This window comes from Callorhinus ursinus, unplaced genomic scaffold (assembly GCF_003265705.2).
Source record: "Callorhinus ursinus isolate GAN/ISIS: 27379988/994484 unplaced genomic scaffold, GSC_fseal_2.0 scaffold35, whole genome shotgun sequence".
NCBI lineage: Eukaryota > Metazoa > Chordata > Mammalia > Carnivora > Otariidae > Callorhinus > Callorhinus ursinus.
This window is the reverse complement of record NW_027397097.1, coordinates 10759598-10787046: the sequence shown is the minus strand read 5'-3', so window position 1 is coordinate 10787046 and position 27449 is coordinate 10759598. Positions and strand designations below refer to the sequence as shown.

The following is a 27449-nucleotide window of genomic DNA, read 5'->3' as shown; positions in this document are numbered from 1 at the left end:
GGTTTTTCCCAGATGTCTGAAACTTGGTTTTTTGGCCCTTCCTAGCAGTCAGGGAACAGTCCTGTTCCTTGCTCATGTCTGGCTAACTGCCTCCCCTATCATTGCTAGAGCAGTAAATTCAAAACTTGACTCTTGTTTACCTCTGACATTTTGCATTTGGGAGTGCATTTAAGAAGACATCTTGAGACATAATCAGAACTGGACAGGAAAAAAAAAGCATTGAAAGGATAAATCATAATTACCCATGAAAGAATAAAAATCACGGTATATTGCCAATAAGTAAAATCAATTTTGTGAGTTTTTGTTTTTGTTTGAAATAAAATCATCTGAGTGAGAGGCAGCTTGTGTTTAGATTAATTTTTTTAAAAGCAACTAGAAACACTAGTTATGAATTACAGGATTCTAGAAGGTTAAAGATAATATACGATGAGTGAATTTTATAGTCAATGCTGTATACTGGGTTGATTCTAAAAAATATATTATTATATTTCTCCCCCGTGGCTGTTTTTGGGGGATCTTTTTTAGGTTGATGAATATTTGATTTGTTTTTAGTTGTATTTTCGGTTTGCTATGGGGAAGGAAGACACAGAATGTGGGGTGGGGAAGTATCAAGGGATTTTGAGTAACTCTTACTTAAACGTCAAGATTGGATGTATGACTGTGTAAAAACAAACCTTTTTCTCTAAATCTGTCTCTTAGTATTTTTGTCTCAGGCAACACAACTCAAAACAACGTAGTAAAACGATCAGCTTAAAATTTTTCTCTAAGCTGTGGGAAAGGCTTGGTACTTTTTAGGGAATGTTGAAAGGCCACCAATATCCTGATTTTGGTGGCCTCAGATATACTTTTCTCCTCTAATTGTCTAAGAGAATCTTAATTGGGAGACTTCATTTAAGGACTGAAAAGCAAAAAGACACAGATGGTTCTGTATAATTCCAGCATAAGGCCTATTGCAAATGAGCAGAGGGTCAGCATGTGAGAGAAATGTCTTATGCTTTCTTTCATTCTCATTGTCTCTAGGTTGTGCATAATTTAGGGGAAAACATTGAAGAAAATAGGTGAGAGTTAAAAAAAAAACCCTACAAAATAACAAAAGTTTAGAGACTGACTCTCAGATTGTGACTCGAGAACTTAGTGTTTGAATTGTCTCTCTGCAGGAGTAGAGTGAATTAAGATCCAGGGTCAACTTCAGGTGTATTATGGATGGTCAGAATAAAGTGCTCACACAACATTGAGTCACAAGATGTGGAGTACTGAGCTAATACAACATCTGAAAGTCTACAAGTTACTCCTATGACTGTCTCACACAACTTTGGTACTCAAGTTACCACTTTTCATTAAAAAAAAGATGCCTGCAAGAATATAGAGTGGTGTCTCACCTTCCATTTCTTTCCAGTTTACTATATCTTTCCTTTTCTCTATCACTGTAGTTGCCAAGCAGATGCCCGATGACTAGTCAAATGTGGCAGTGCTGTCAGAAATCAGCACAGGGAGGCCTGGTGTTTTTGTTTAGTTTTAACTTTACCTTGATATGGTAGCTTCTGTGTTAGCATTTCATGAGCATTTTCTATTTTCACCCTCAAACCGATGCCATGAAATTGGGTCTATCTATGCTTATTCCCCTTTCAGGAATGAAGAAATTGAGGCCCTGGGAAGTTCCAAAAAGGTCACAAAAGTCCTAACTAGAACCTTAGCTTTATTGATAATTGGTAATAGATCTAGAACCAGAGTGTAGATACTCCTTTATCCTTTGATCTAGTCTCAGAACACTATTGCCTCGTTAGTGAACTAAAGCTCATACTACAGCAAGTGCAGCTAAGTGAATGCACACTTCTGAAGTACTTCTAGATCTTTCTCCTAGGGCCTATGAGAGGTAGTTGAGGATGGTGTTTAAATTAAAGACCTGGTGTATAACATGCTTCTGTGCACCAGCTGGGTGATTGTAAGTAAGTTACTCAACCTGTGTGTATGTGTTAGCTTTCTGATTTGTAAAAAGGGATGATAGTATTTTCCTTATGAAGTTGGAGTGAGGATTAAATGTGTTCATATGTGTATATAAAGCACTTAGAACATTACTTGACATATAGTGAGCACTTCCTAAGTGTTAGATAGAACTTTCTTGTTTCCATCTCAATAACTGGGGGAAAAAAACCTCACAGCTGCCAGTTTTTCCTTATTTCCTGTTCTGTTTCATATAATCCTTTATTCTGTAGAACACATGACATCAGCATGTGTTTTCCTGTTGTGCATGGGATGTTAGGACTATAGAGAAGACTACAGCATGGTCCCTGAGCTGAGGAGCTTGGACAAGTGACTAAATACTGGAAAAGGGATATAGCAGGTGCTATGACAGAGCAGTGGATGCAAGATACCATAGTACTAAGTATCCATTCTGCTGGAAGAAGGCTTAACAAAGGTTACAAATGTTGAGGTAGGTTTTGAAGGAGAAATTTACAAGGCCAAAAATAAAGGGTGAAAACTGTCCCAGACCCTATGACCAACACAACATTTACAGTGATATGAGAACAAATAGCTTTTTGTTTTTGAAACTAAGTAGAGAATGAATACAGGGCAAATGTGGAGAAGAGCAAGGGTATGATATTGTAAGAGGTGGGCAAGTGCCAGATGTGGAGAAATTCTATCCCATACTAAGAAGCTTTAGAGAATTTTTAAGCCAGACGGACATGCTCCTCAAAGATATCTCAGAGCAATAATGGACTGTGACACCATTAACTGCAAGGGTGGCAAAGATGCCAATCTTCCAAAAATGTATCATCTTCCTGCAATTAAAAATAATTGCATTTCTTCTTGCTGGAAAAAGGAACATATTATTATTTCTTCTCCCTATGGGTAAAGTTGTGATTCTCTATGTAAACTCCTAGGGATTCTCTATGGGGGAAGGGGCATTATGGGAAGAGTAACTTTGAACTGACAAAGAATAAAGTTCATCCAAGGAAGTGTTACAAAATTCATCATTATGATTACTTGGAACCAGTCTGTGCAAGTGATAAATTATTCTACCCTTTCTCAATAGTAAATTATACTAATAACATTCCAACTTTATTTAGATTCTAAAAATTGGTTCACTGAATTGTGGTGCATGGTACTTTCCATGGATATCTTTCTCTCTGTGGCATGATGTTTTTAAACAAATATTATTAAAATTAGATCAAATAATATATGAAATATATTTTAGAAAACCTAGATGACTTGAGGCTGAAAAAATAATAGAATAAAAAAATATTCCATGTTTTATTCTCTATATTGGCTAAGAATTCCTGTTTCTCTGAGACGTGGTGATGTCTAGGTTGACGCGTATTTATTGGATTATCAAATTGTCTAACTTGCTTGCCGCTATGTATGAAGGATTGCATGTCTACATTCTTCTTCCTCTCTCTTTCTCTGTCTCTCTTTCTTATTCTCCCTTCTTTACCATTCCTCTTTTTCTTTTTTCCTAAAAAGCAAAATGATCTAATTGAGTTAGAAAAAACTTTAAACTCAGAATATGACCTGGCTCTGAATCCTGGATCCCTCATTGACTTGATGTGTGACTTTGAAAAGTCACTGAAGGGTTTCTGTTTTCCATTTTCTTACATACAAAATACAGGTAATATTTATGTCATAAGTTTTCTCTAAAAAAGAAATGAGCCTGTTGCTCCCCCTGTTTGTCCTTGCTCTTTCCCTCTCTCCCCCCTCTCTGTGTCAAATAAATAAAAAAAAAAAACCTTAAAAAAAAAAGAAATGAAATAGTCTATTAGTATAATTAATTACCTACGTGAAATATCAGAAATATTCAAACATTTATTGTCCCTGGATCCTAACTATGGTTTGCTTAAAATATCCAGTGATTATTGTAACTATTCATAACTTATATTACCTTAGAAATTCTCAATTGAATTATCATAGACTTGGTTACTAAAATGAATTGATGAATTCTATATGTGCTTAGGTTAAAAGAAAAAGCAGTTTCATCACAAAAAGCAGTTTCATCAGGTTATGTTTTCCCGATAACTTAAACTGTGAATTCCTTCAGACATGGATATTATCTTACTCATCTTTAGATTCTTGAGGTGTGGCACCTTGGCCAGACACATAGCAAGTGCAAAATGTATGTTGAATGATTTTTTTAATTAGCATTCATGAGCAGAGTCTATTTAGTCTTATTAAATCATACAGTATCTAAGCATGCTGTTCACTTCAGTGATTGAACATCAAAAAGTTGATTTATTTATAAATTATATTTTGCCACCACAGCAAAGTGATACAGGTTAACTATGTTATCTCTTTCAATGTTTTTATGAGAAATTAAGGGAGCTACATATAGTAATGCTTCATAAGTATTAGAAAACTGTATTTTTGCTCTGTTTTATTTGTTGTCGTTATGTTTTATATTATTTCCAGGCATTGAGACCAGACCTGCTGTCAGCTGTAGCAAGGTTATGTAAGATTCAGCTGTGTATATAGACCTGCAACCAACTTTCTGGTTCATGGTATAATGAGAAATCAAGATATGATGGAATGGATTGAACATGACTCATTTCCAGATAATTTTAAGTTGAAAGCTAATCCTAGAAGTTCCAAAAATGTCTCTAGGCAGTGACATAGTAAATGGATTCCTACATGAATGTTTTAAAGCTACATCCAGATTGCTCAATGAAGTACACAGAATCATGCACATAGAGAAACTAATTTGTCTTACCTCCACTCCACAAATCTTTTGATATAGTTCAACAAGTATTTTTAAATCACCTGCTACATGAAGATTCAGTATGTTTTTATTTTCTCACAAGCTGACTGGAGACAATTTATTTCTCTTATCTGTGCTTCAGATTTTGTATCAACAAATAAATGGCATAAATGAATTGTGAAGATTTTTCCCAGCTCTAATGTCCCAATATCTCAAGCCTGTGATTGACCCCATTACTTTGATAATATGTTATTTTTATTCTAAATTTTTTTAACTTTGAATTTTGGGGGAGACTATGTCTCTCATTTTTATGCCTCCTAATCATTGTCTAAGTTAAAGTCTAATAGCCTCCTCTAATATATCCAATTTCTCAATATTCAGTTCCTGACACTTTCTCACATGTCATTGTCATGGTTATATTCTTATCTACATAAGTACTAGAAAAGTACCTGAAGCTAATTGACTATGAGCTAAGCTATTTTAGGAAATAACTTACATAACCAGAAAATACTGATGTTAGGGACACTTTACAGATAATCTAGTTTACTGGGTCTCAGGTTTTAGTGTGCATTAGATATACATAGAAGTCTTGCTCAAATATAGATTGCTGGACCCCACTCCCAAATCTTCCACTTCAGTTGGTCCAGGTGGGACCCAATAATTTGCATTTTTAACATGTTTTCAAAGGATGATGGGGATGATGGTCTGGAGCCACACCTTAAGAACCACTTCTCTAGGTCAACTCCTATACTAGGGAGAGGTGGTGGTGTTACACAGCAAATTAGTACCAACTGAGTTCCAAAATATTGTTATGACACAATACCTAGTCCTATGTTCTCTTCCATTAAATCAGTGTTTCCGATAGTATGTTCTGTGGAACATTACATATATCAGACAGAAAGTATGCATTCAAGTAAATAACTGTTATTTATTTTGTTTATTTGCAATTGCATTTGTTCAGAATACCTTTTTCTTCACTTCTAAATATTATGATTAATACAGCCTTTAGCAAGTCTTTAATCACTAATTTTTATAAATGTATCCTTAGGTAATTTTCATTTTACTTTCGTTGTTTTATAATCCATTCCATTGGTATGCTTTCAGATTGATTTTAATTGCCCTTGTCCCTTACCAGAACTTCTCTCTTATTGTTAAAGCTGTAGTCATAAGCTACTGAAGCTCATCAGTTTCTGAGATTACTCAATTTTCAACACAATAGTATGTATTTTCCTCCAAGGTCCTGACATCTGGTTAATATATGAAATTATTGTCCACAGGTAGGCTTCCTTTTGGCAGAAGGAAAATAAGATTGCAAATTAGTTCTTTTTTAAAAAGATTTTCTATATCTGGGTCTTAATACCGTCAGTCAAGAAAGATGCTATGTGAATATCAATCAAAGGACTGAAAAAATGATTAGTGTGCTATGCCAAAAGATAAGACAATTTAAAACAGATAGAGCTATACTAGGACAAGTGCTTTTCTATTTATCTTTCAGCAAATTAGCCCTTGTTCTCGGACAAAAAGGGAAAACAAACTATGAATGACTCAGAAATGATGCAGTAGTTCTGCTAGAATACGTAAATCTGTATGGGGAGTAGACAAATAGCTCTACATTTTTCCAAGGTAGAAAGAAGAAAAGGAAGCATGCAGAATTTGATCAAGCCAGGGAGAAAAATTCTTGCATCATTTGCACAGGCTAAGCTGGGTAATGGAAAACATGCAACTTTTGCCGGAAAAGAGACCAATGCATGAATGGTTTCCCAATTTATGTGGCTATGACGTAGGGCATTTTTTTTAATCTCTTAGAATCTTAGTTTTCTCATCTGTAAAAAAGGATGTGAATGACACTTGTTTTTGCGAGGTTATAGTAAGGATAGCTTCTCTGAATGCGAGAGGGCACCTGTCTCTTCTTATTTTGGGTACTCCTAACACTAGTCAGAGCAAAGAATGCAGGAAACTAAGCCACTTTATCCTTCAACTTTATCCCACAGAGATAGCTGTATCACCTTAAGATGGATAGCCACATTAAAATGCTGATGGGTGCTTTGCTTTATACCTTCAAAGGTATTATATCATTTTTTAAAAAAAGAGTCTCATAATTAACCCAAAACTCTGTCACCGATTTTAGGAAAATAATGTCTATTTTGTAATAATCAGGTCACTTAGATATAGTTTTATTTCTATCATCTGAAGTTTGGGTTGTCTCAACTGATAAGTAGATGATCTAGCAAATATAAAATATGTTCGATCAAAGGAAAATATGAAACATCATGATAGAATTTGATATCCGATGGGATTATATAGCTTTTCAAAAAACCACCTTTAAGGTAAGATGGTCCTTAATGTTTTTTCACTCTGTTCTCTTGCCTCTTAGATTCTTCTCTTGTTAACTTTAATGATCCTTGGTAGCAGATCAGAACAAGTAGCTCTGGTTGATTGATTTAGTTCTATACAGGTTTATTACAGAACATTCACTCTGTTTACAAAGGATGGGATCTTGACCCTACTCCTCCGGCCGTGTGCACTAGAGCTCTAGGACATCTTTGTGATGTCTGTGGCCTGCCCACACAACTACTTGACTCTAGCATATGGACATCTTTGTTGGCAACTTGGTCTCATCACACACCCACACACTTCCTCTGAACAGTACTCCAGGACTAACTCAGAATGGCTATGTGCCTATTTATTTCTAAAATGTTTCAAGTCTAAACATCGTAGGAAGAAGATATGGGAATAATGTCACACTGTGAGAAAAACACAATTGCTCTGAAACCTGAGAGTTTTTGGAATCAGGAACTAGGCTGTGTGTGGACTCAACATGAAAGTTCTGTGATATAAATTGGATCATGTGACCATTCACTTCAAATCCTTCAATGATATGCCATTGATTTCAGGAGGAAGCTGGAGCTCTTTCGTGTTTCTCGATCTCATCTGGTCTGGGCTCTCTTGTCTTTCACATATAACCACTTTCCCTGAGTAATTGTGTTCCAACAGTAGGAATTTGCCCACATTTTCTCACAGGCCATGGTTTTTGGCCTCCGATTCTGTTATGGCACATGTTTCCTGCTATGCTTCAGTTTTTCCATTAGGCTTTGCTCAAATGTCACCAATTCTTAGAAGTGTTCTTTGACTATTCTTTGATTTACCTGTATTAGGTAGTCCTCTCTCCTCACTTCTTTCACAGTACGTAGTAGCATCACCTGTCTTTGTCTCTTTACCTAGAATCCTTTTCCAGTAGAATGTGAATTCTGTGTCCCATTCATCTCTATGTCCCTGGAGTCTATCACAGTATCTTGTACATAGGAAGTGCTCAAAAATGTTCAAAAGGAGAAAATGCCTTCACTCATCCAACATTAAGAATATTTCTTATTGTAAAAAGCCACTCGTATGTCTTTTAATTTTTGTAATGTAATTTTTGAGAATGCCCTCCCTTACTCCCCGACATCATTGCTCCAAATTCAAAGTCACAGTCATTATTAGATAATTGTATATTGAGAAGGCATAGCCACCGTTACAGTCTAGCCTTACCATTAGATACTCTATTACTGAATAGGTGTGCTAAGGACCAGGAACATAATTTTTCTTTTAGGAAATTATATCTGTTATTTCAAGAAAAAAATTAGTTATGGGAAAGGTGAGAATAGTGATTGACTTTCTTTCATATATAGCATAGTTTCATATTATTTTTTTAAATATGTATGTAAGGAAACATCATACTAATTTTAATGCTTATGGCTTCTAGGGGGCCTAACACAGCCCCAGTTTATGAAATTGAACTAATTATTCACTTTTCTGTGCCTCAGTTTGATCTTATTTAGAAAATGAGTATGCAAAACCCGATTCTCAGGGGATTTGTGAAAAGTGAATGAAATAAAGTGTATGAACAAACATCGAGCAGTTGCTGGCATATATTATTAAATATTTTATAAGTGCTACCATTGATTACTGTCCAATTGACGTCTGCCTTTACTTCTGAGAATTAAAGTTTCAGTCATAAAAATAAGATTGCTTTCATGTAATATTCCATAACCACTCTGCATTCATATGTAATGATGACCAGATGAACACATTTGTTGAAGCTGTATTTCAACACATTGACAGTGACCTTTAAGTACTGTGTATAAATGTGAATGAATTTATGTGCATGCACATATACAATAGTCATAATATTGCATTGGGATTTTCTTAAAGTAGATTTTAATCCAAGATGATTGCTTGCTTATTACGTTTGTTTTTCTAAGTGACATTGTATAGATAATGAAGCAAACTTATGGTTGAAAAATACTATCCCTCCTCCCCAAGGTAGTCCAGTTTATTCCCCTTGCTTCTAAGAATTTTTTGCTTTGAATTTTAAGCATTTAAATATAAAGCTATTTTTTCCATTTTTTTTATGTTATGTTAATCACCATACATTACATCATTAGTTTTTGATGTAGTGTTCCATGATTCATTGTTTGCGTATAACACCCAGTGCTCCATTCAGTACATGACCTCTTTAATACCCATCACCAGGCCAACCCATCCCCCCACCCCTCTCCCCTCTAGAACCTTCAGTTTGTTTCTCAGAGTCCATAGTCTCTCGTGGTTCATCTCCCCCTCCGATTTCCCCCCTTCATTTTTCCCTTCCTATCTTTTTTTTAAAACATATAATGTATTATTTGTTTCAGAGGTACAGGTCTGTGATTCAACAGTCTTACTCAATTCACAGCGCTCACCATAGCACATACCCTCCCCAATGTCTATCACCCAGCCACCCCATCCCTCCCACCCCCCACCACTCCAGCAACCCTCAGTTTGTTTCCTGAGATTAAGAATTCCTCATATCAGTGAGGTCATATGATACATGTCTTTCAAAAGGAATGAAATCTTGCCATTTGCAACGACGTGGATGGAACTGGAGGGTATTATGCTGAACTATATAAGTCAGAGAAAGACATGTATAAAGCTATATGGTAAGTGCTGTGAATTGTGTAAGACTGTTGAATCACAGACCTGTACCTCTGAAACAAATAATAAATTATATGTTAAAAAAAAAAAGAAGAAGAAGATAGCAGGAGGAGAAGAATGAAGGGGGGGAAGTCGGAGGGGGAGACAAACCATGACAGACTATGGACTCTGAAAAACAAACTGAGGGTTCTAGAGGGGAGGGGGGTGGGGGATGGGTTAACCTGGTGATGGGTATTAAAGAGGGCACGTTCTGCATGGAGCACTGGGTGTTATACACAAACAATGAATCATGGAACACTACATCAAAAGCTAATGATGTAATACATGGTGATTAACATAACATAATAATAAAAATAACTAAAAATAAAAAATAAAATTAATCAAATTAAAAAAATAAAATAAAAATAGCTAATAATACCAGCCTTTAGGAATAATCAAATCAGATATTGGTTTATTGATGTTTAATCTTTTAATCTTTTCCTAAGTATTTGTGTTTAACCGATAGATATAATTTAATATAATGCCCTTATTTACTTAAATACTATTTCATATCTTTAAATGCTCTCATTCTTTGCTAGCTTTATTTTAATGTTCTTGGACTATTTTAGTGATAATTTCTCTGCTTATGTAAGCTCCACCCTACTTTCTTCCACTTTGCCCCTTGCTCTGCAAGACTAGGTTAATTCCTCCAATCATGCACTTCAAAGTACTCACCCCAATTTAAATTATATATTATGTCACGCTACTGCTGTGATTATAGGGGAAGTTTCAGTTATTTATGTAGTTATCTGTTTAATGTTTCTCTCTCTCACTAGACTGTAAGATCCAGAATACCTGGGACTATTCCTGTCATCTTTGTCATTGTATCTGCAAGGCATAAGATAGTAACTTGCTACTTGCTATAGGTTCTTTATAAATGATTGGAAATATTTTTTCATTCTAGGCATGCTTTACCCAAACTTCTGTGTATTTTAATTAAAATACATTATGATATCTCAGGCTCATTTAGAAGAGAGACAGAGTAGTCCCACCTGGCCTCTATTAACAGAGAGAACTGAGGGGAGGGTGGCCAAAATATAATACAGTATCTGCCCTCAGATGGTCCTCCAGGCCCAGTCTCTAAAACTGACATCTGAAATCTGAGATAAAAGTAACAGTGAAAAAGATAGAACTGTTTCACTAGAATCTGGCCTATAAGAACCTGGTAGGATTGGTGCCGATAACAAGCTGAGAACGAAGAGGACAGATTTTTAGGAAAGAGCCCTTCCTATGAATATCAGGGCTCTCAGCCCTGAGCTTTAGCAGCAATTTCCACACTTGCAGTATTTAACCCTGTAGGACTTATTTATTTACTTACTTTTCTGGCATAGACAACAAAGGTAACTTTGGTGGATTATTAAATAGTGATAAGCAAATTAGTTCTGGAACGTGTGTGAGACTCTACCCTATTGGTCATCATACATATTTAAAAGAAATACAGGGCCTGAAACTTCCATGAAATGAGTGAGAATTCAGGAAATTCTCTTTGTAATTCCTAATATGACCTTATTTTTTATTTTCCTCATACTGTGAGTTATGAACTATAAGTTATATCAAAAAATCATAAAATATCTCTTCCTTGTAAGATTGGGTGAAATCAACAGCCTCATATATTTAAAACTAAGTATGGTTCTTGTCCTGTTAAAAAGTTATACTTGACTTGCAGAGATGAGCTGAACTGGGTAGCATAAGTTCTACTGATTAACTCTGTGGATTTGGGAGACTTTCAAGTCCAGTTTATTCATCTATAAAGTGTATACTATCACTTTTGTGTAAGAGGTTTTTATGCAGCACAAATGAGGCACAACTTCTTAACTGTTTAGCAGTGTAAGACTAAGAGTTTACTCTTATTGGAAGCAATCACTTATTTGCATGTTGATCCTGTTGCTTTATCCTTGGGGGAGCTGCAGTTAATTTTAGTATCATTTTACATTCATATTAATATTAATTATAAGAGTAAAAGAAGTTTATGATTAAAATGAAATGGTTGGGCTCCCTTGATCTTATGAGAAGACAAATTCATTGCTCTGATTTGACTATTTTTGTTGTACTCAAGTGAGCACACTTTCAGTGTTTGCATTGTTTTTTAAAGTTTTGTGCAGATTAAAAGAAAGCTCTTCCTAAGATATATTTTTTAAAGACTTTACTTATTTATTTAGAGAGAGTGAGAGAGAGAGAGAGAGTGGGGGCAGGGGCAAAGGGGGAGAGAGAGGGACAAGCAGACTCCTTGCAGAGTGTGGAGCACAGCTCTGGGCTCTATCTCAGGACTCTGAGATCAGGACCTGAACTAAAATCAAGAGTTGGCCACTTAACCGAGTGAACCACCCAGGTGCCCCTTCCTAAGCTATTTATTTTAACATAGCTGCTTTGTCATTAGGTACTCTTAGGGTAAAAATAATCTTTACAAATTTTCCTATTCAGAAAGTGGATTCTGGTGATATTAAGTTGAATTCAGTGAAACTTCTGATTGGAGTATGATGCTTTGCATTTCCCCAAATGTGTCTGAAAAGAGTGAGGGCCACAGAAGTGGAATGTGGTCAGTAAATAATGCTACAAGGAAAACATTTCATTTGGAGAATTTGAAGTACTTACTGGTCATCAGTTTACTGGTCTGTAGCAATCCCTTTTGCAGGCACTTTGGGTTATGTTGTTTTTGTTCCACACTCTTGTCTATGGGTCCTTCTTCTCTAGAGCTCAAAAAAAGAAACAGTTGTTTTGTTTTGTTTTAAAGATTTTATTTATTTGACAGAGAGGGCACAAGCAGAGGGAGAGAGAGGGAGAAGCAGGCTCCCTGCTGAGCAAGGAGCCCAATGTGGGGACTCGATCCCAGGGTCCTGGGATCGTGACCCGGGCCGAAGGCAGCTGCTTAACCGACTGAGCCCCCCAGGCATCCCAAGAAACAGTTGTTTTGTAGCTGAGTTGGTATTTATCCTTGCCCCATCTACTTCTATAGTATTTTTTAGAGAGCAAATCCTAGCAATAGCATCATAGTAATAGTGCTGGAGTTAGGGAGCATGTTTATCCCTGGTACATGGCCTCAGTTGCTCAATAGTCTGTCTTACTAAAATTTTCTCAGTCTTTTAGTTAGTATATAACACACATGTTCTTAACTTTGAGATATTGACATAGGACTATGACAGGACCCTCGAATCCTCTCATACAACCATCTACCTGTTAAGTCTGCCCAGAGCTCTGTGTCTAGCCTCGGTGCAAAAGGTCAAGGATTCATTATACTTCACAATCATCAGGGCAATAAAAGAAGCAAATTACCAAATTTTAAACTCCCAGATGAAGAGATCTTGTTTTGAAGAATTGAGGTAAGAATTTTAAATCATTGCAAGTGCTGGATTTGCTTATTGGACAGACATTTGTTCAGACCTAGTGTATGGCATACTCCAGATTGATTGTAGAAGGCAATGCTTGATTCAGAGCCTCCCTATTCTTATTTTTTAGTTACAATAGTCAAAAGCATTTTAGGATGTTTACATATGCCATATGCTCCAATAATTTAGTGACATGTCTTATTCTGAAAAACATCATGCTTTGAACATTTCCTGCATCAAAGCCTTTGTTTCTATCGATCCTTTAGCTTGGATTTCCAAATATTCTGTATTTCCTTTTATGGCCCGAATCACCTACACACACACACACACACACACACACACACACACACACACACACAGAAGCATGCCCACATGTACATGAATACATGTCCTTTCTGTAAGCAAAGAATATTGTGTGTTCAAGAATCAGCTTAGTTACTCCTTCTCCATTTAGCTTCTCTTGATCCGTACAGACTTATAAGGATCAAATGCCATGTTTATAGAACTGGCTTATAATAGGTATTTACTTATTTGTTCTTATTCACTTTTGTATATTTTAAAAAGTATTTTGTAGTATTTTGAAAAGTATTTTGTAGTATTATAAGCACTTGATAATTATTTTCTGATTTTCTTTCATGAGTAGATATAAAATGATCCTAATGAATATGGTAGTGACACATAGCTCTAATGTTCATTACACTTTTTTATAATATGGATATAAGTGATAATATCAATTTTGAATTCTGCTTGATGTTTTTGATGGAGGTATATTTGAGTGTACATAAAAAAAGATAATCCACATTACCCACCCCAATAAAATCCCCAGTGAAACAAAAAGTATAAACAAAAAGCAATGACATTTCCTTGTTCCTTTCTGTGTCTTGAAAACCCAGGATAGACCAATAGGTGGCTAAAAGTTTTTCTCGCGTTAACAAGCCATGTTATGGTATAATTCTACCTTATTGGATGATATTCAAAATTATCAGAGAAATTATAAGTACATCAAAGCCTCCAAATGAATTGCTTTCCTTGTGGATACCTAGCCTATCATGTTTACATGCAGGTTTTGCATTGGCCATAAAAAATCCTGAAGGGCAGATCCAATACCAACTTGGAACCACTATTAATTTGAACTAAATACAAATAGGTAATTTACTAAATTAACTGGCTTCCTTTTCAATCAAATGTATCATTTAACTTAGACTATTAACTGTAAGGAGTTCCAGATTACTTGATAGTTGGACTTACTACAAAAACAAACTGATATGTAATGGATCACTTGCAGGAGAAATTGGGGCTGAGCTGAATTAGACCTGAAAATATAGGGGAAGGAGTTTACATATAGAAGAGAATCTACTGTGTTTCAGGTATAATGTTTGCTGTCTTAACCCATTTTTTAATGCTTCCTTCAAATTTTGGAAGTATCTATTATCTTTCCCTTAAAGATGCCTCTGATATTCCCATGGTTTTGGGAAGGGTATCAATCTCTCCCCGAAGAGACAGAGGATATTGATGGCCCACTAAATGGTAGAAAGAATTGAGAAAATAAATGGCCTTGTCAAATAAAACAAATATTTTATAATTAGCAGGCATTTTCCAGAATAAAAGTTAAGAAGATGAAAATGAAAACTGTTTTTCTGTACCCTCATCCCCTTGCAGTATGAATTAACTAACATTAGAAGCAATACTCTGTAAAAAAAAAAACAAACTTCTCTTTTAAATCCAAAGATCATTACAAAGAAAATGAAAGTTTACCATATGCAACAACATATCACCTGCATTGGGATAAATGTGTTTGCTTTGTGTTTCAGGCACTTGCAAAAATCCCCTGTAAATCATTTCACAGAGGAGATCATTAAAACTATCCCCACCTTAATTCCATACATAGTCCCTCTCTGGATTCCCATTTTGTCCATAGTCACATTTTTAACAGGAATCATTACAAAACCAATTATTCATCTTCAAGATCAGCTGTATTTGTTGTTTGTCACATGCTCACATTCATCCTCAAGCATAAGGGCAACTGGATTCTAGTCTAGTCACATTCAAATTGTAAGATCTTGCCAAACTGAACCTATCAGATTCAGTGATGGGATGGTTTTGTCTAATTGGAGTCAGTTGTTTGTTCTAGCTCTAAGATATTATGATTTGATCTACTCTTATCCTCTCTTTTATCTTTTCTCTTCTCCCTTTCCCTGTTCTCTCTCTGTTCCACCCCCCCCTCCCTCCTACTGTACACCCCTCTCTTTTATCCTTACTCTACTTCCTAAGATCTGGTCTTGTGACTGGAATTTACTGCTCTGGATCTCAGTTTCTCCAGACAAGCTCCATGGTGTCTGACCACCTTATGCTCATGTTACTAGGCTAGACACTTTTGTCCAGCTGTGAGTCATTGTTAGAGGTGTAGGAGTGAGGTGGTTAAGTATTGGGTTTGAGTTCAGAGAGACTTGGCTTTAAATGATGGCTCCTCCTCTTCTAGCTTTGGGATATTATTTGCCTCCTTCCCCTGTCTCTACTCCATTCTTCTTCAACTTACAAAGCTTCTTGATTACTTCATTTCCTTTTCCTGTTCTAAAAAGCTATCTTTTCCATTACTCTTAAACTGTTCAAACTGATGTAGCCACCCTGGATATGTTCAATTTTTAAAAACACCAAAATCTTTTCTATGTCAAAACTTTTATCCTTTCTGTCCTCTGGGCTTAGATGGGCCTGCTACTAGCTCTTGGGAAGGGACAGTTCTCATGCTTCAGATTTCATGTTAAAATGTTTTCTAGACACTCACACATAGTTTTCCATCCACGGTCTCATTTTTCCTCCATAGTAGCAATCTGTTACTTTTATAGTATTTTTCTCAAATAAAAATATATGTGTTTACTTCTTTATCTTTAATGTTATAAGCTCCACAAGGAAAGAAAGCCTGCCTACTTGGCTTACCACTCTTACCTAGCACTAAACGGTATTCTTGGCATGTAGTAGAGATGAAATGTCTGTCAAATGAATGAATAGATTTGTGAGCTTCATCTTCCACAACTGTAAGATGGACAAAATAACCCTGGCCTCACAGTAATTTATTCGTCCGGAATGAGAACTTGGTAGGCTCTCAAAAAATGGTACTTGTTATTTAACTAATAAGATCTAACTGTTGAGATCAGAATGTTGGACTTGACAGGTAGAGAGAAGTGGAAGATGCACTAGTGGGCAGGGATCCCTGAGAAATTTCTCCTTTTACACCTGACATATTATTGTTCATACAATCCACACAGCTCCTTAGCTCAAGCCTCTGAGCTGAACTCCAATAGCAGCTCACAGAGTTCAAGTGGGATCTTGGTCAGCTGTTCTGAGGCTCATCTTTGTAAGCGGGAGGCAGCTGCTGTACCTGGAATGGAAACCAGCTTTTCTGCAATGCTCCCTTTGGCAGTTAATTGGTCATGTCATCTCTTTCTCATAATATCACACTCCTCCCCTGTAACTTGATTTGTAATCTCGAGCAAAGGCTGTTGCCTTCTGAGCTTAGGTTTTCTAATCTGTAAAGCTGGAATTGTAATACCATTCTCACTTTTTGCCTAAGATTGATGAGAAAGGAAAACCATCTCGGTTGTGTATTGTTTATATGATCCCAGGAAGTGTTTTAGCCATGCAAAGCCTCAATTTCCACATGTGTATGGTGGAATAACAATAATCAGTTCCTCTGTGTAGTAAAAACAAATTAATACAGAGTCTGTGAAATCAAATTGGAATCTATTAAATATTTTTCCCACCATGCATATAGTATAGCTGTGGTCCTAAAGCATGCTGACGATTCTCTGTCCTTCTAAAGACTGGTTCGGGAAAATAACAAATGCATGCATTTCATAATTAAATAACACTTGAAAATTGATGGAAGCAATATTGATGAGGAGTTGCTGGAGAAGGTGGATAGTCATGTGAGCTGGAACATAAGGGACAGCTTCATGGATGGAGTTCCATAGATCTGAGTAAGGAAAAGTGGGGCACAAAAATAAGACCTCAACTTGGAGACAACCATAGATGTAGTTTTGTTCAGTGGGGTCATCAACCAGTTTGGTCTTTTTCACTTTTGTCTGTCCTTTCTAGTTCTTTGGCCCAGAATGTGACCTTGATAGACTGAGTTACTTAACTAGAACTTTCCTGTTGCTGAATTAGCACAGAGTACCCTACTTTTTAATCCATATCTCTTCTGAGAATTGGTTAATTAATATTTGCATATTAGCTAATTAGCATTTTTTCCTTCAAGCCTCTACAAAGTATAAAGTAGTTTTTCAGGTAAAACACATCAGTCACACTAGGTAAGGACGAGGGTACAAGAGACCCCCTGAGAACTCACATTTGGACCTGGGCAGTGTTTTTTCTCCAAGCCAGACATAGCATGAAGAACACTGGAGTGGCTGGCATTAAGTTAATGGAAACCACCTTTGTCCTTCTCTAGGACAAACACAGCCAGTTCTTCCATAACCAAAAGTGTCTTCTCACTGACTGTTAGGCTTGGATGCTGAAAGAGGCCCTCTAATTGACAAACTCTGATAGAAACAAGAAGGGCTTCGATTACAAGTTGCTGAGAATAACACTTTGTGCACTGAGATGTGCGCTTTCGGCATCATCATTTATTTTAAGGATAACCATGTAAACATGCGGAGAGCTGTAGTTTGTTTTCTCCTGTCAGGGGTCTAGAGTATACATGGGACTGACAGCTGTGATAGGTCAGCTAACACATGGAATGTTCATATTAATACAAAAAAAAAATCTAGCCACTATAAATGATCAGTTTCTCATTAATATCATCATTGAATAGACTTCCCACTTTCTATCAAAAAACAGCCTTATAATCTTAATAAATTGAACTTCAAGCCTTTATTTGGAAAATAGGGCCAATAATATCTACCTCTCAACTTGTTGCAAAGATGAAGGACTGTAAGTACACAAATTGACTAGCATATAGAAGATTCACAATAAATGTGAATGTATGTCACCTTCCTTTTCCTTGCAACTGGTATAAGATAGATAGTAGACACACAGTAACTGCTTATTGAGTGAGTGGCTCATCTGACCATTGCATAGGTGGTCAAACTAATACAGTGCTACATTTGAATCCATTTCTGAAAAAAAGATTACTATATTTGTGTAACTTTTTTCAGAAAACCACTATTTTTGAGTGTGTAATTTGGAGGAAAATTAGAACTAAACCACATTTTCTTATGTTTCAGAATCCCAATACCCAATATTCATTTATGTCTTTTATTTTCAAAACAGCAAGTATACAAATTAAAAAAAAAAGTGTAGGAGGGGGAGGAGCGGGATGGCAGAGGAGTGGGAGACCTAGGTTTCCACCAGTCCCAGGAACTCAGCTGGATGGCTATCAAACCATTCTGAACACCTGCGAGCTCAGCAGGAGATCGAAGAAGGGAATGGTGTTGGCTCTCTGAGCAGAAAAGCGGCCACTTTCTGGAAGGTAGGACATGCGGAGAAGTGAATCCAAGGCAACAGTCAGGAAGATAGACCGTGGGGGGAGGGAGCCTCTGTCAGCCACTACCAGCAAGTGCTAGAGCAGCAGAGCACAAAATCGGAACTTTTAGAAGTCAGCTCCACTGAAGGACACTGCTCAAGAGGCTAAGTGGGGAGTGGAACCTTTGCTGGGACAGTGTGGTCTTGGGACCCTCAGGGTCACAGAAAGACTGGGGGTGCCTGAGTGTGGCAGAGCTCCCAGGTATCAGAGCAGGGAAGCCAGCTGCAGAGACAGACCCGAGGAGTGGGCTCTCAGCTTGGGGTTGCCATAAACCGTGATCCATGGCACAGTTGGGCCATTGCTCTTCCAGCAGGGACCCAACAAGCGGCGGATCTGGGGAGACTCCCCTTCCTCCCCCGGGAGGAGCGGCGTGGGAGCTGCTGGGTTTGGAGACTCCACACAGGGTCGTGTGCCAGAGATAGAAATGCTCGGTCACAGGCTGGGTGAGACTGGAGTGCGGCCGGAGACTGGGAAGATGGGAGTGATTGACTGCTTTTCTCTGGGGGCTCACTGAGGAGTGAGGCTCTGAGTTCTCGGCTCTTCCAGGTGGAGAATGGGGGGCCGCCATTTTCATTCTCATCCTCCAAAGCTGTACGGAGAGCTCTCAGGGAACAAAAGCTACCGAGAGCAAACCTGAGCAGATTACTTAGCCCGGACCCGGGCAAGGGCGGGGCAATTCTGCCTCTGGCAAAGACATTTGAGAACCACGGCAACAGTCCCCTCCTCCAGAAGATCAGCAAGAACAGCCAGCCAAGACTAAGTTTAACGATCAATGAGAAGGGCAGAACTCCAGCAGTAGGGGAATACTCATAGAATTCATGGCCTTTCCCCCCCTGATTCTTTAGTCTTTAAAAGATAATTTTTTTAATTTTCTTTTTTTCTATTTTTTTTGAATTTTTCTTTTTCCCTTTTTCAACCAACATCTTATCAATCCCTTCTTTAAAAAAACCATTTTTATTTTTCATTTTAGTCATATTCTATTCCTTCATTGTAGTTAACCCTATTTTTAATTGTTCTTTCTTTAAAATTCTGGGATACAGTTTCTCCTAACAGACCAAAATATACCCTAAATCTCTAGTGTATGGCTTTGTTCTAGTTTCCTGCCTGGTCACATTCTCTCCCATTTTTTTTTTAATTTCTCTTCTTTCTTTTTTCAACCAACTTCTTATCAATTCCTTTTATGAAATCTTTTATAATTTTTATCTTTACAATCATATTCTATCCCTTCATTGTATTTACCCTTATTTTTGTACATATAGAAGTTTTAGTTTCTTTAAAATTTTGGGAGGCAGTTTATTCTAACAGACCAAAATACACCTAAAATCTAGTGTGTGGCACTGATCTATTCACCAGCCTGATCATATTTGATCATATTCTTTTTTTATTTTCTTTTTTTTTTTTCCCTTTCGTTTCTCCTGGTTTCAGGTCTCTTCTGATTGTTTTAGTGTATATTTTTTGGGGTCATTGTTACCCAGTTAGCATTTTGTTCTCTCATTCATCTGTTCTCTTCTGGACAAAATGACAAGATGGAATAACTCACCTCAAAAAAAAAAAAAAAAAAGAACAAGAGACAGTACTGACTGCCAGGGACCTAATCAATACGGACATTAGTAAGATGTCAGAACTAGAGTTCAGAATGACGATTATAAAGATACTAGCTGGGCTTGAAAAAAGCATTGGAGATACTAGAGAAACCCTTTATGGAGAAATAAAAGAACTAAAATCTAACCAAGTCAAAATCAAAAAGGCTATTAATGAGGTGCAATCAATAATTGAGGCTCTAACTGCTAGGATAAATAAGGAAGAAGAGAGAATTAGTGACATAGAAGGCCAAATGATGGAGAATAAAGAAGCTGAGAAAAAAGAGATAAACAACTACTGGATCATGAGGGCAGAATTCGAGAGATAAGTGATACCATAAGACAAAACAATATTAGAATAATTGGGATCCCAGAAGAAGAAGAAAGAGAGAGAGGGGCAGAAGGTATATTGGAGCAATTTATAGCAGAGAACTTCCCTAATTTGGGGAAGGAAACAGGCATCAAAATCCAGGAGGCACAGAGAACCCCCCTCAAAATCAATAAAAATAGGTCAACACCCCTACATCTAATAGTAAAACTTACAAGTCTCAGAGACAAAGAGAAAATGCTGAAAGCAGTTTGGGACAAGAGGTCTGTAACCTACAATGGTAGAAACATTAGATTGGCAACAGACCTATTCACAGAGACCTGGCAGGCCGGAAAGGACTGGCATGATATACTCAGAGCACTAAATGAGAAAATATGCAGTCAAGACAAACAAAAACTAAAAGAATTTGTGAACACCAAACCAGCCCTAAAAGAAATATTGAAAAGGGGTCCTCTAAGCAAAGAGAGAGCCTAAAAGTAACATAGACCAGAAATGAATGGAGACAATATACAGTAACAGTCGCCTTATAGGCAAATAAAATGGCACTAAATTCATATCTTTCAAGAGTTACCCTGAATGTAAATGGGCTAAATGCCCCTATCAAAAGACACAGGATATCAGATTGGATTAAAAAAAAAAAAGACCCATCAATATGCTGTCTGCAAGAGACTCATTTTAGACCCAAAGACACCTTCAGATTGAAAGTGAGGGGGTGGAAAACCATTTACCATGTTAATGGACACCAAAAGAAAGCTAGGGTGGCAATCCTTATATCAGACGAATTATATTTTAAACCAAAGACTATAATAAGAGATGAGGAAGGACACTATATCTTACTTAAAGGGTCTATCCAACAAGATCTAACAATTGTAAATTTCTATGGCCCTAACATGGGAGCAGCCAATTATATAAGTCAATTAATAAGAAAAGCAAAGAAACACATCGACAAAAATACAATAATAGTGGGGGACTTAACATCCCCTCAGAGAAATGGACAGATCGTCTAAGCAAAAGATCAACAAGGAAATAAAGACTAAATGAATGCCTTAAACTTATGAGTAAGGAAAATAACGATTTGGGGTGACACCCGAATCCTCACTGCTAATGTGAGACGAATTTTTGAACAAGTAAAGGTTGTCCCTAAGGTGACTCGCCTACTTTGTGGGATGCCTGGGAGTTGCGATCTGCCCGTTCCCCCTCTTTAACACTGAAAGAGTAGATGGACTGGTGGAAGTTGGCAAACAAGTTTGGAGGGATTTTTTTCTTTTCTAAGTAAGCTATTATTCTTGTGGTCGTTGGGAAGAGGTGGCATTGGCCACTTCCATTTAAAAAAAAAAAAGACTAAATGACATTTTGGACCAAATGGATTTCACAGATATATTCAGACATTCCATCCCAAAGCAACAGAATACACATTCTTCCTAGTGCTCATGGAACATTCTCCAGAATAGATCACATCCTAGGTCACAAACCAGGTCTTAACCAGTACCAAAAGACTGGGATCATTCCCTGCATATTTTCAGACCACAATGCTTGGAAACTGAACTCAATCACAGGAGGAAAGTGGAAATAACTCAAATACATGGAGCTAAAGAGCATCCTACTAACGAATTAATGGGTCAACCAGGAAATTAAAGAAGAATTTAAAAAATTCAAGGAAACCAATGAAAATGAAAACACAACTATTCAAAATCTTTGGGATGCAGCAAAGGCGGTCCTAAGAGGAAAGTATATAGCAATACAAGCCTTTCTCAAGAAACAAGAAAGGTCTCAAATACACAACCTAACCCTACACCTAAAGGAGCTGGAGAAAGAACAGCAAATAAAGCCTAAACCCAGCAGGAGAAGAGAAATAATAAAGATCAGAGCAGAAGTCAATGAAATAGAAACCAAAAGAACAAAAGAACAGATCAACTAAACTAGGAGTTGGTTCTTTGAAAGAATTAATAATATTGATAAGCCCCTGGCCAGACTTATCAAAAAGAAGAGAGAAATGACCCAAACAAATAAAATCATGAATGAAAGAGGAGAGATCACAACCAACACCAAAGACATACAAACAATTATAAGAACATATTATGAGCAACTCTATGCCAGCAAATTAGATAATCTGGAAGAAATGGGTGCATTCCTAGAGATGTATAAACTACTAAAACTGAACCAGAAAGAAATAGAAAACCTGAACAGACCTATAACCACTAAGGAAATTGAAGCAGTCATCAAAAATCTCCCAACAAACAAAAGCCCAGGGCCAGATGGCTTCCCAGCGGAATTCTACCAAACATTTAAAGAAGAATTAATACCTATTCTTCTGAAACTGTTCCAAAAAAATAGAAATGGAAGGAAAACTTCCAAACTTGTTTTATGAGGCCACCATTACCTTGATCCCAAAACCAGACAAAGACTCCATCAAAAAGGAGAATTACAGACCAATATCCCTGATGAACATGGATGGAACAATTCTCACCAAAATACTAGCCAATAGGATCCAACAGTACATTAAAAGGAGTATTCACCACGACCAAGTGGGATTTATTCCTGGGCTGCAAGTCAGTTTAACATCTGCAAATCAATCAATATGATAGAATACATCAATAAAAGAAAGAACAAGAACCATGTGATCCTCTTAATAGCTGCAGAAATAGCATTTGACAAAGAACAGCATCCTTTCTTGATTAAAACTACTCATAGTGTAGGGATAGAGGGTACATCCTCAATATCATAAAAGCCATCTATGAAAAACCCACAGCGAATATCATTCTCAATGGGGAAAAAATGACAGCTTCCCCCCTAAGGTCAGGAACACGGCAGGGATGTCCACTATCAGCACTGCTATTCAACATAGTACTAGAAGTCCTAGCCACAGCAATCAGACAACAAAAAGAAATCAAAGGCATCTGAATCGGCAAAGAAGAAGTCAAACTCTCACTCTTTGCAGATGATGTGATACTTTATGTGGAAAACCCAAAAGACCACCCCCAAACTGCTAGAATCCATACAGGAATTCAGTAAAGTGGCAGGATATAAAATCAATGCACAGAAATCAGTGGCATTCTTATACACCACCAACAAGACAGAAGAAAGAGAAATTAAGGAGTCAATCCCATTTACAATTGCACCCAAAACCATAAGATACCTAGGAATAAATCTACCAAAAAGGCAAAGAATCTGTACCCAGAAAACTATAAAATACTCATGAAAGAAATTGAGGAGGACACAAAGAAATGGAAAAACATTCCATGCTCATGGATTGGAGGAACAAATATTGTGAAGATGTCAATGCTACCTAGAGCAATCTACACATTCAACGCAATCCCTATCAATATACCATCCACTTTTTTCAAAGAAATGGAACAAATAATCCTAAAATTTGTAGGGAACCAGGAAGAACCCCGAATAGCCAGACGAATGTTGAAAAAGAAAAGCAAAGCTGGTGGCATCACAATTCTGGACTTCAAGCTCTATTACAATGCTGTCATCATCAAGACAGTATGGTACTTGCACAAAAACAGACACAGATCAATGGAACAGAATAGAGAGCCCAGAAATGGACCCTCAACTCTGTGGTCCACTAATCTTCAACAGAGCAGGAAAGAATGTCCAATATTTCCATTGGACTGTCCAAAGACAGTCTCTTCAACAAATGGTTTTGGGAAAATTGGACAGCCACATGCAGAAGAATGAAACTGGACCATTTCCTTACACCACACACAAAAATAAACTGAAAATGGATGAAAGACCTAAATGTGAGACAGGAGTCTATCAAAATCCTAGAGGAGAACACAGGCAACAACCTCTTCGACCTCAGCCACAGCAACTTCTTCCTAGAAACATCACCAAAGGCAAGGGAAGCAAGGCAGAAATGAATTATTCATGAAGATAAAAAGCTTTTGCACAGCAAAGGTTAACAGTCAACAAAACCAAAAGAGAACCGAAAGAATGGGAGAAGATATTCGCAAATGACATATCAGATAAAGGGCTAGTATCCAAAATCTATAAAGAACTTATCGAACTCAACACCCAAAGAACAAATAATCCAATCAAGAAATGGGCAGAAGACATGAACAGACATTTTTCCAACGAAGTTGTCCAAATGGCCAAAAGACACATGAAAAAGTGCTCAACATCGCTCAGCATCAGGGAAATCCAAATCAAAACCCCAATGAGATACCACCTCACACCAGTCAGAATGGCTAATTTAACAAGTCAGGAAAAAACAGATGTTGGTGGCGATGCGGAGAAAGGGGAACCCTCCTACACAGTTGGTGGGAATGCAAGCTGGTGCAACCACTCTGGAAAACAGTATGGATGTTCCTCAAAAAGTTGAAAATAGAGCTACCATACGATCCAGCAATTGCACTACTGGGTATTTACCCCAATGATAAAAATGTAGGGATCCGAAGGGGTACATGCACCCTGATGTTTATAGCAGCAATGTCCACAATAGCCAAACTGTAGAGGGAGCCAAGATGTCCATTGACAGATGAATGGATAAAGAAGAAGTGTTATATATATACAATGGAATATTATGCAGCCATCAAAAGGAATGAGATCTTGCCATTTGCAATGATGTGGATGGAACTGGAAGGTGTTATGCTGAGTGAAATAAGTCAATCAGACAAAGTCATGTATCATATGATCTCACTGATATGAGGAATTCTTAATCTCAGGAAACAAACTGAGGGTGCTGGAGTGGTGGGGGGTGGGAGGGATGGGGTGGCTGGGCGATAGACACTGAGGAGGGTATATGCTATGGTGAGCACTCTGGATTGTGTTAGACTGATGAATCACAGACCTGTACCTCTGAAACAAATAATGCATTATATGTTTAAAAAAAAAAAAGGAGAGAGAGAAGATAGTAGGAAGGGAAAAATGAAGGCGGGGAGGTCAGAGGGGGCGGTGCACCATGAGAGACTATAGACTCTGAGAAACAAACTGAGGGTTCTAGAGAACAGGGGATGGGGGGATGGGTTAGCCTGGTGATGGGTATTAAAGGGGGCACGTATTGAATGGAGCACTGGGTGTTATATGCAAACAATGAATCATGGAACACTACATCAAAAACTAATGATGTAATGTATGGTGATTAAGATAACATAATAATATAAAATTAAAAAAAGTGTAGCTATTTTAAGAACCCGAAGTATAATATAGGAGATAATTTTTTAATATACAAAACCCATTTGTTATATAGTTGAAAGCAAATGTGCTATAAGGCTACAGAAGAGTTAGATATTTTCTCAGGATTTCAGCAAGAAGCAGAAGATACCAAACAGGCTCACATATGCTCACTGATTTGCTTTATAGTCAGAGAAGTCCAATCACTTTATGCCAGTGTCAGAGCTGGCTACGTAATTTACGGTGCCCAGTGCAAATTGAAAATCTGAGAACTGACCTTTGTTCAAAAATACAAAATTTTTCCTTTCTTCTGGGGACTCTTTCTCAACCTGTCATGGTGTGTTTTATTTGCTTTTAATGTCACACTCCTTCAGGCAAGGGATACTCCTGGGGCATGTGCAGACCTTCATAGGCTCCTAGACTCCACCCTGCAAATCAGCTTGTATGTGTGACCCACCAGCTGGCAGATCCCCCCTCCCAACCAGCCATTCCCAGTCAGAGTGAGAAGTAGATCCAGGCATCTCCTCTTCCCATGTATCTGTTGACCCCTTACCCATGGGAATGGGCCATGGACAAGTGATTGCAGCCTTTGCCCTGGAATATACACCTGGCTGAGGGATGGGCCGAGGGTCATCCTTTAAACTGTGTGGTCAGCTGAAGGCAGGGAAGGATGCTGCCATGTCCCAGCCTGAGACCCTGCTAGGCTCACATTATCTAACCTTGATTCTCCCTATACCCATGCCCAGGCCCATGCCAGGGGTGCAGAGCAACAGTGGTTGCTGGGTGGCATGGAGGAGGGCAGGTCGAATGGGACATAAAATGTCAGGTAACAGAAGCAGGGACTGGGAAATCCATGTCAAGGGAGGTAGGTAGAAGGTAGGTAGGCTGCCAGGGAAGGCATGCCCTTGAGCCAAGTCTACAAGTCCTCAGAGCATTTTCCATTGTCCTATTGGAATTCATTTTCAAAACACAAATTCAAAGTTAACTTACTAAGAATTTCAAGACAGGGGACGCCTGGGTGCTCAGTTGTTAAGCGTCTGCCTTCGGCTCAGGTCATGATCCCAGGGTGCTGGGATCGAGCCCCACATTGGGCTCCCTGCTCCGCAGGAAGCCTGCTTCTCCCTCTCCCACTCCCCCTGCTTGTGTTCCCTCTCTCGCTGTGTCTCTGTCAAATAAATAAATAAAATCTTTAAAAAAAAGAAAAAAAGAATTTCAAGACAGTAACTGCAGAGCATTAAACCCAAATGCAGGATCCTCTGGGCATGGAGCCCTATGTGACTGCTTTGCTTGGTACCCAGTACTGACCAGTGTGCTGCTCAGGCAAAATATGAGAGAGAACAGGTATTGCATCTTGCTGACAGTGAGGTTTATTCCCAGAACTAAATGGCCTTTAGGAAAGTGGGAAGCTAGGGGATGTGGAGTGCAAAGCTAATCAACATTTCTGATCTCAAAAGTTGCAACCTTAACCATTCCCTTACTCAGGAGCTGCAGTGGGAAGGTGGTGGGGCTGAGGCAGCTCCCAGCTGAGTGTTGATTTGGTCAGTGCTCTGTTACCTACAGGTCTCAACATCCATTGGGGTTCGCCTTCACATATACTCAAAATGAAAAGGGATACTTTTGAGTTAATGTCATATAAGGGTTGATAATGGCTTTTCATATTAACTTAACTGAGTCCAGACTGTTTTTTTGACTATCTGACCATGGACAAGTTGTTCTGTATCTCTGACCTTTAGTTTCCTTATTTGTAATGTGGGAATAATACCTTCCTTGCAGAGTTCTTGGGAAGTTAAATGGACTAAAATCTATTGAAAAATGTCTTCTAACTTTAGGAAACTAATGTTTCTTTGCTAGTAGTTATTAGGTTTCTTTCTTTCTTTCTTTCTTTCTTTCTTTCTTTCTTTCTTTCTTT

General features: G+C 37.8%; 1 long non-coding RNA gene and 1 other non-coding gene across 2 annotated transcripts in view; both read left to right on the top strand.

Moving 5' to 3' along the window:
• Positions 1-27449, top strand: part of LOC141370452 (uncharacterized) — a 1695799-nt gene that overhangs the window by 11105 nt on the left and 1657245 nt on the right. The window lies entirely within an intron of this gene.
• Positions 21464-21613, top strand: LOC112806368 (U12 minor spliceosomal RNA). The gene has a single exon (XR_003203839.1). It is a non-coding gene; the product is annotated as a U12 minor spliceosomal RNA (small nuclear RNA).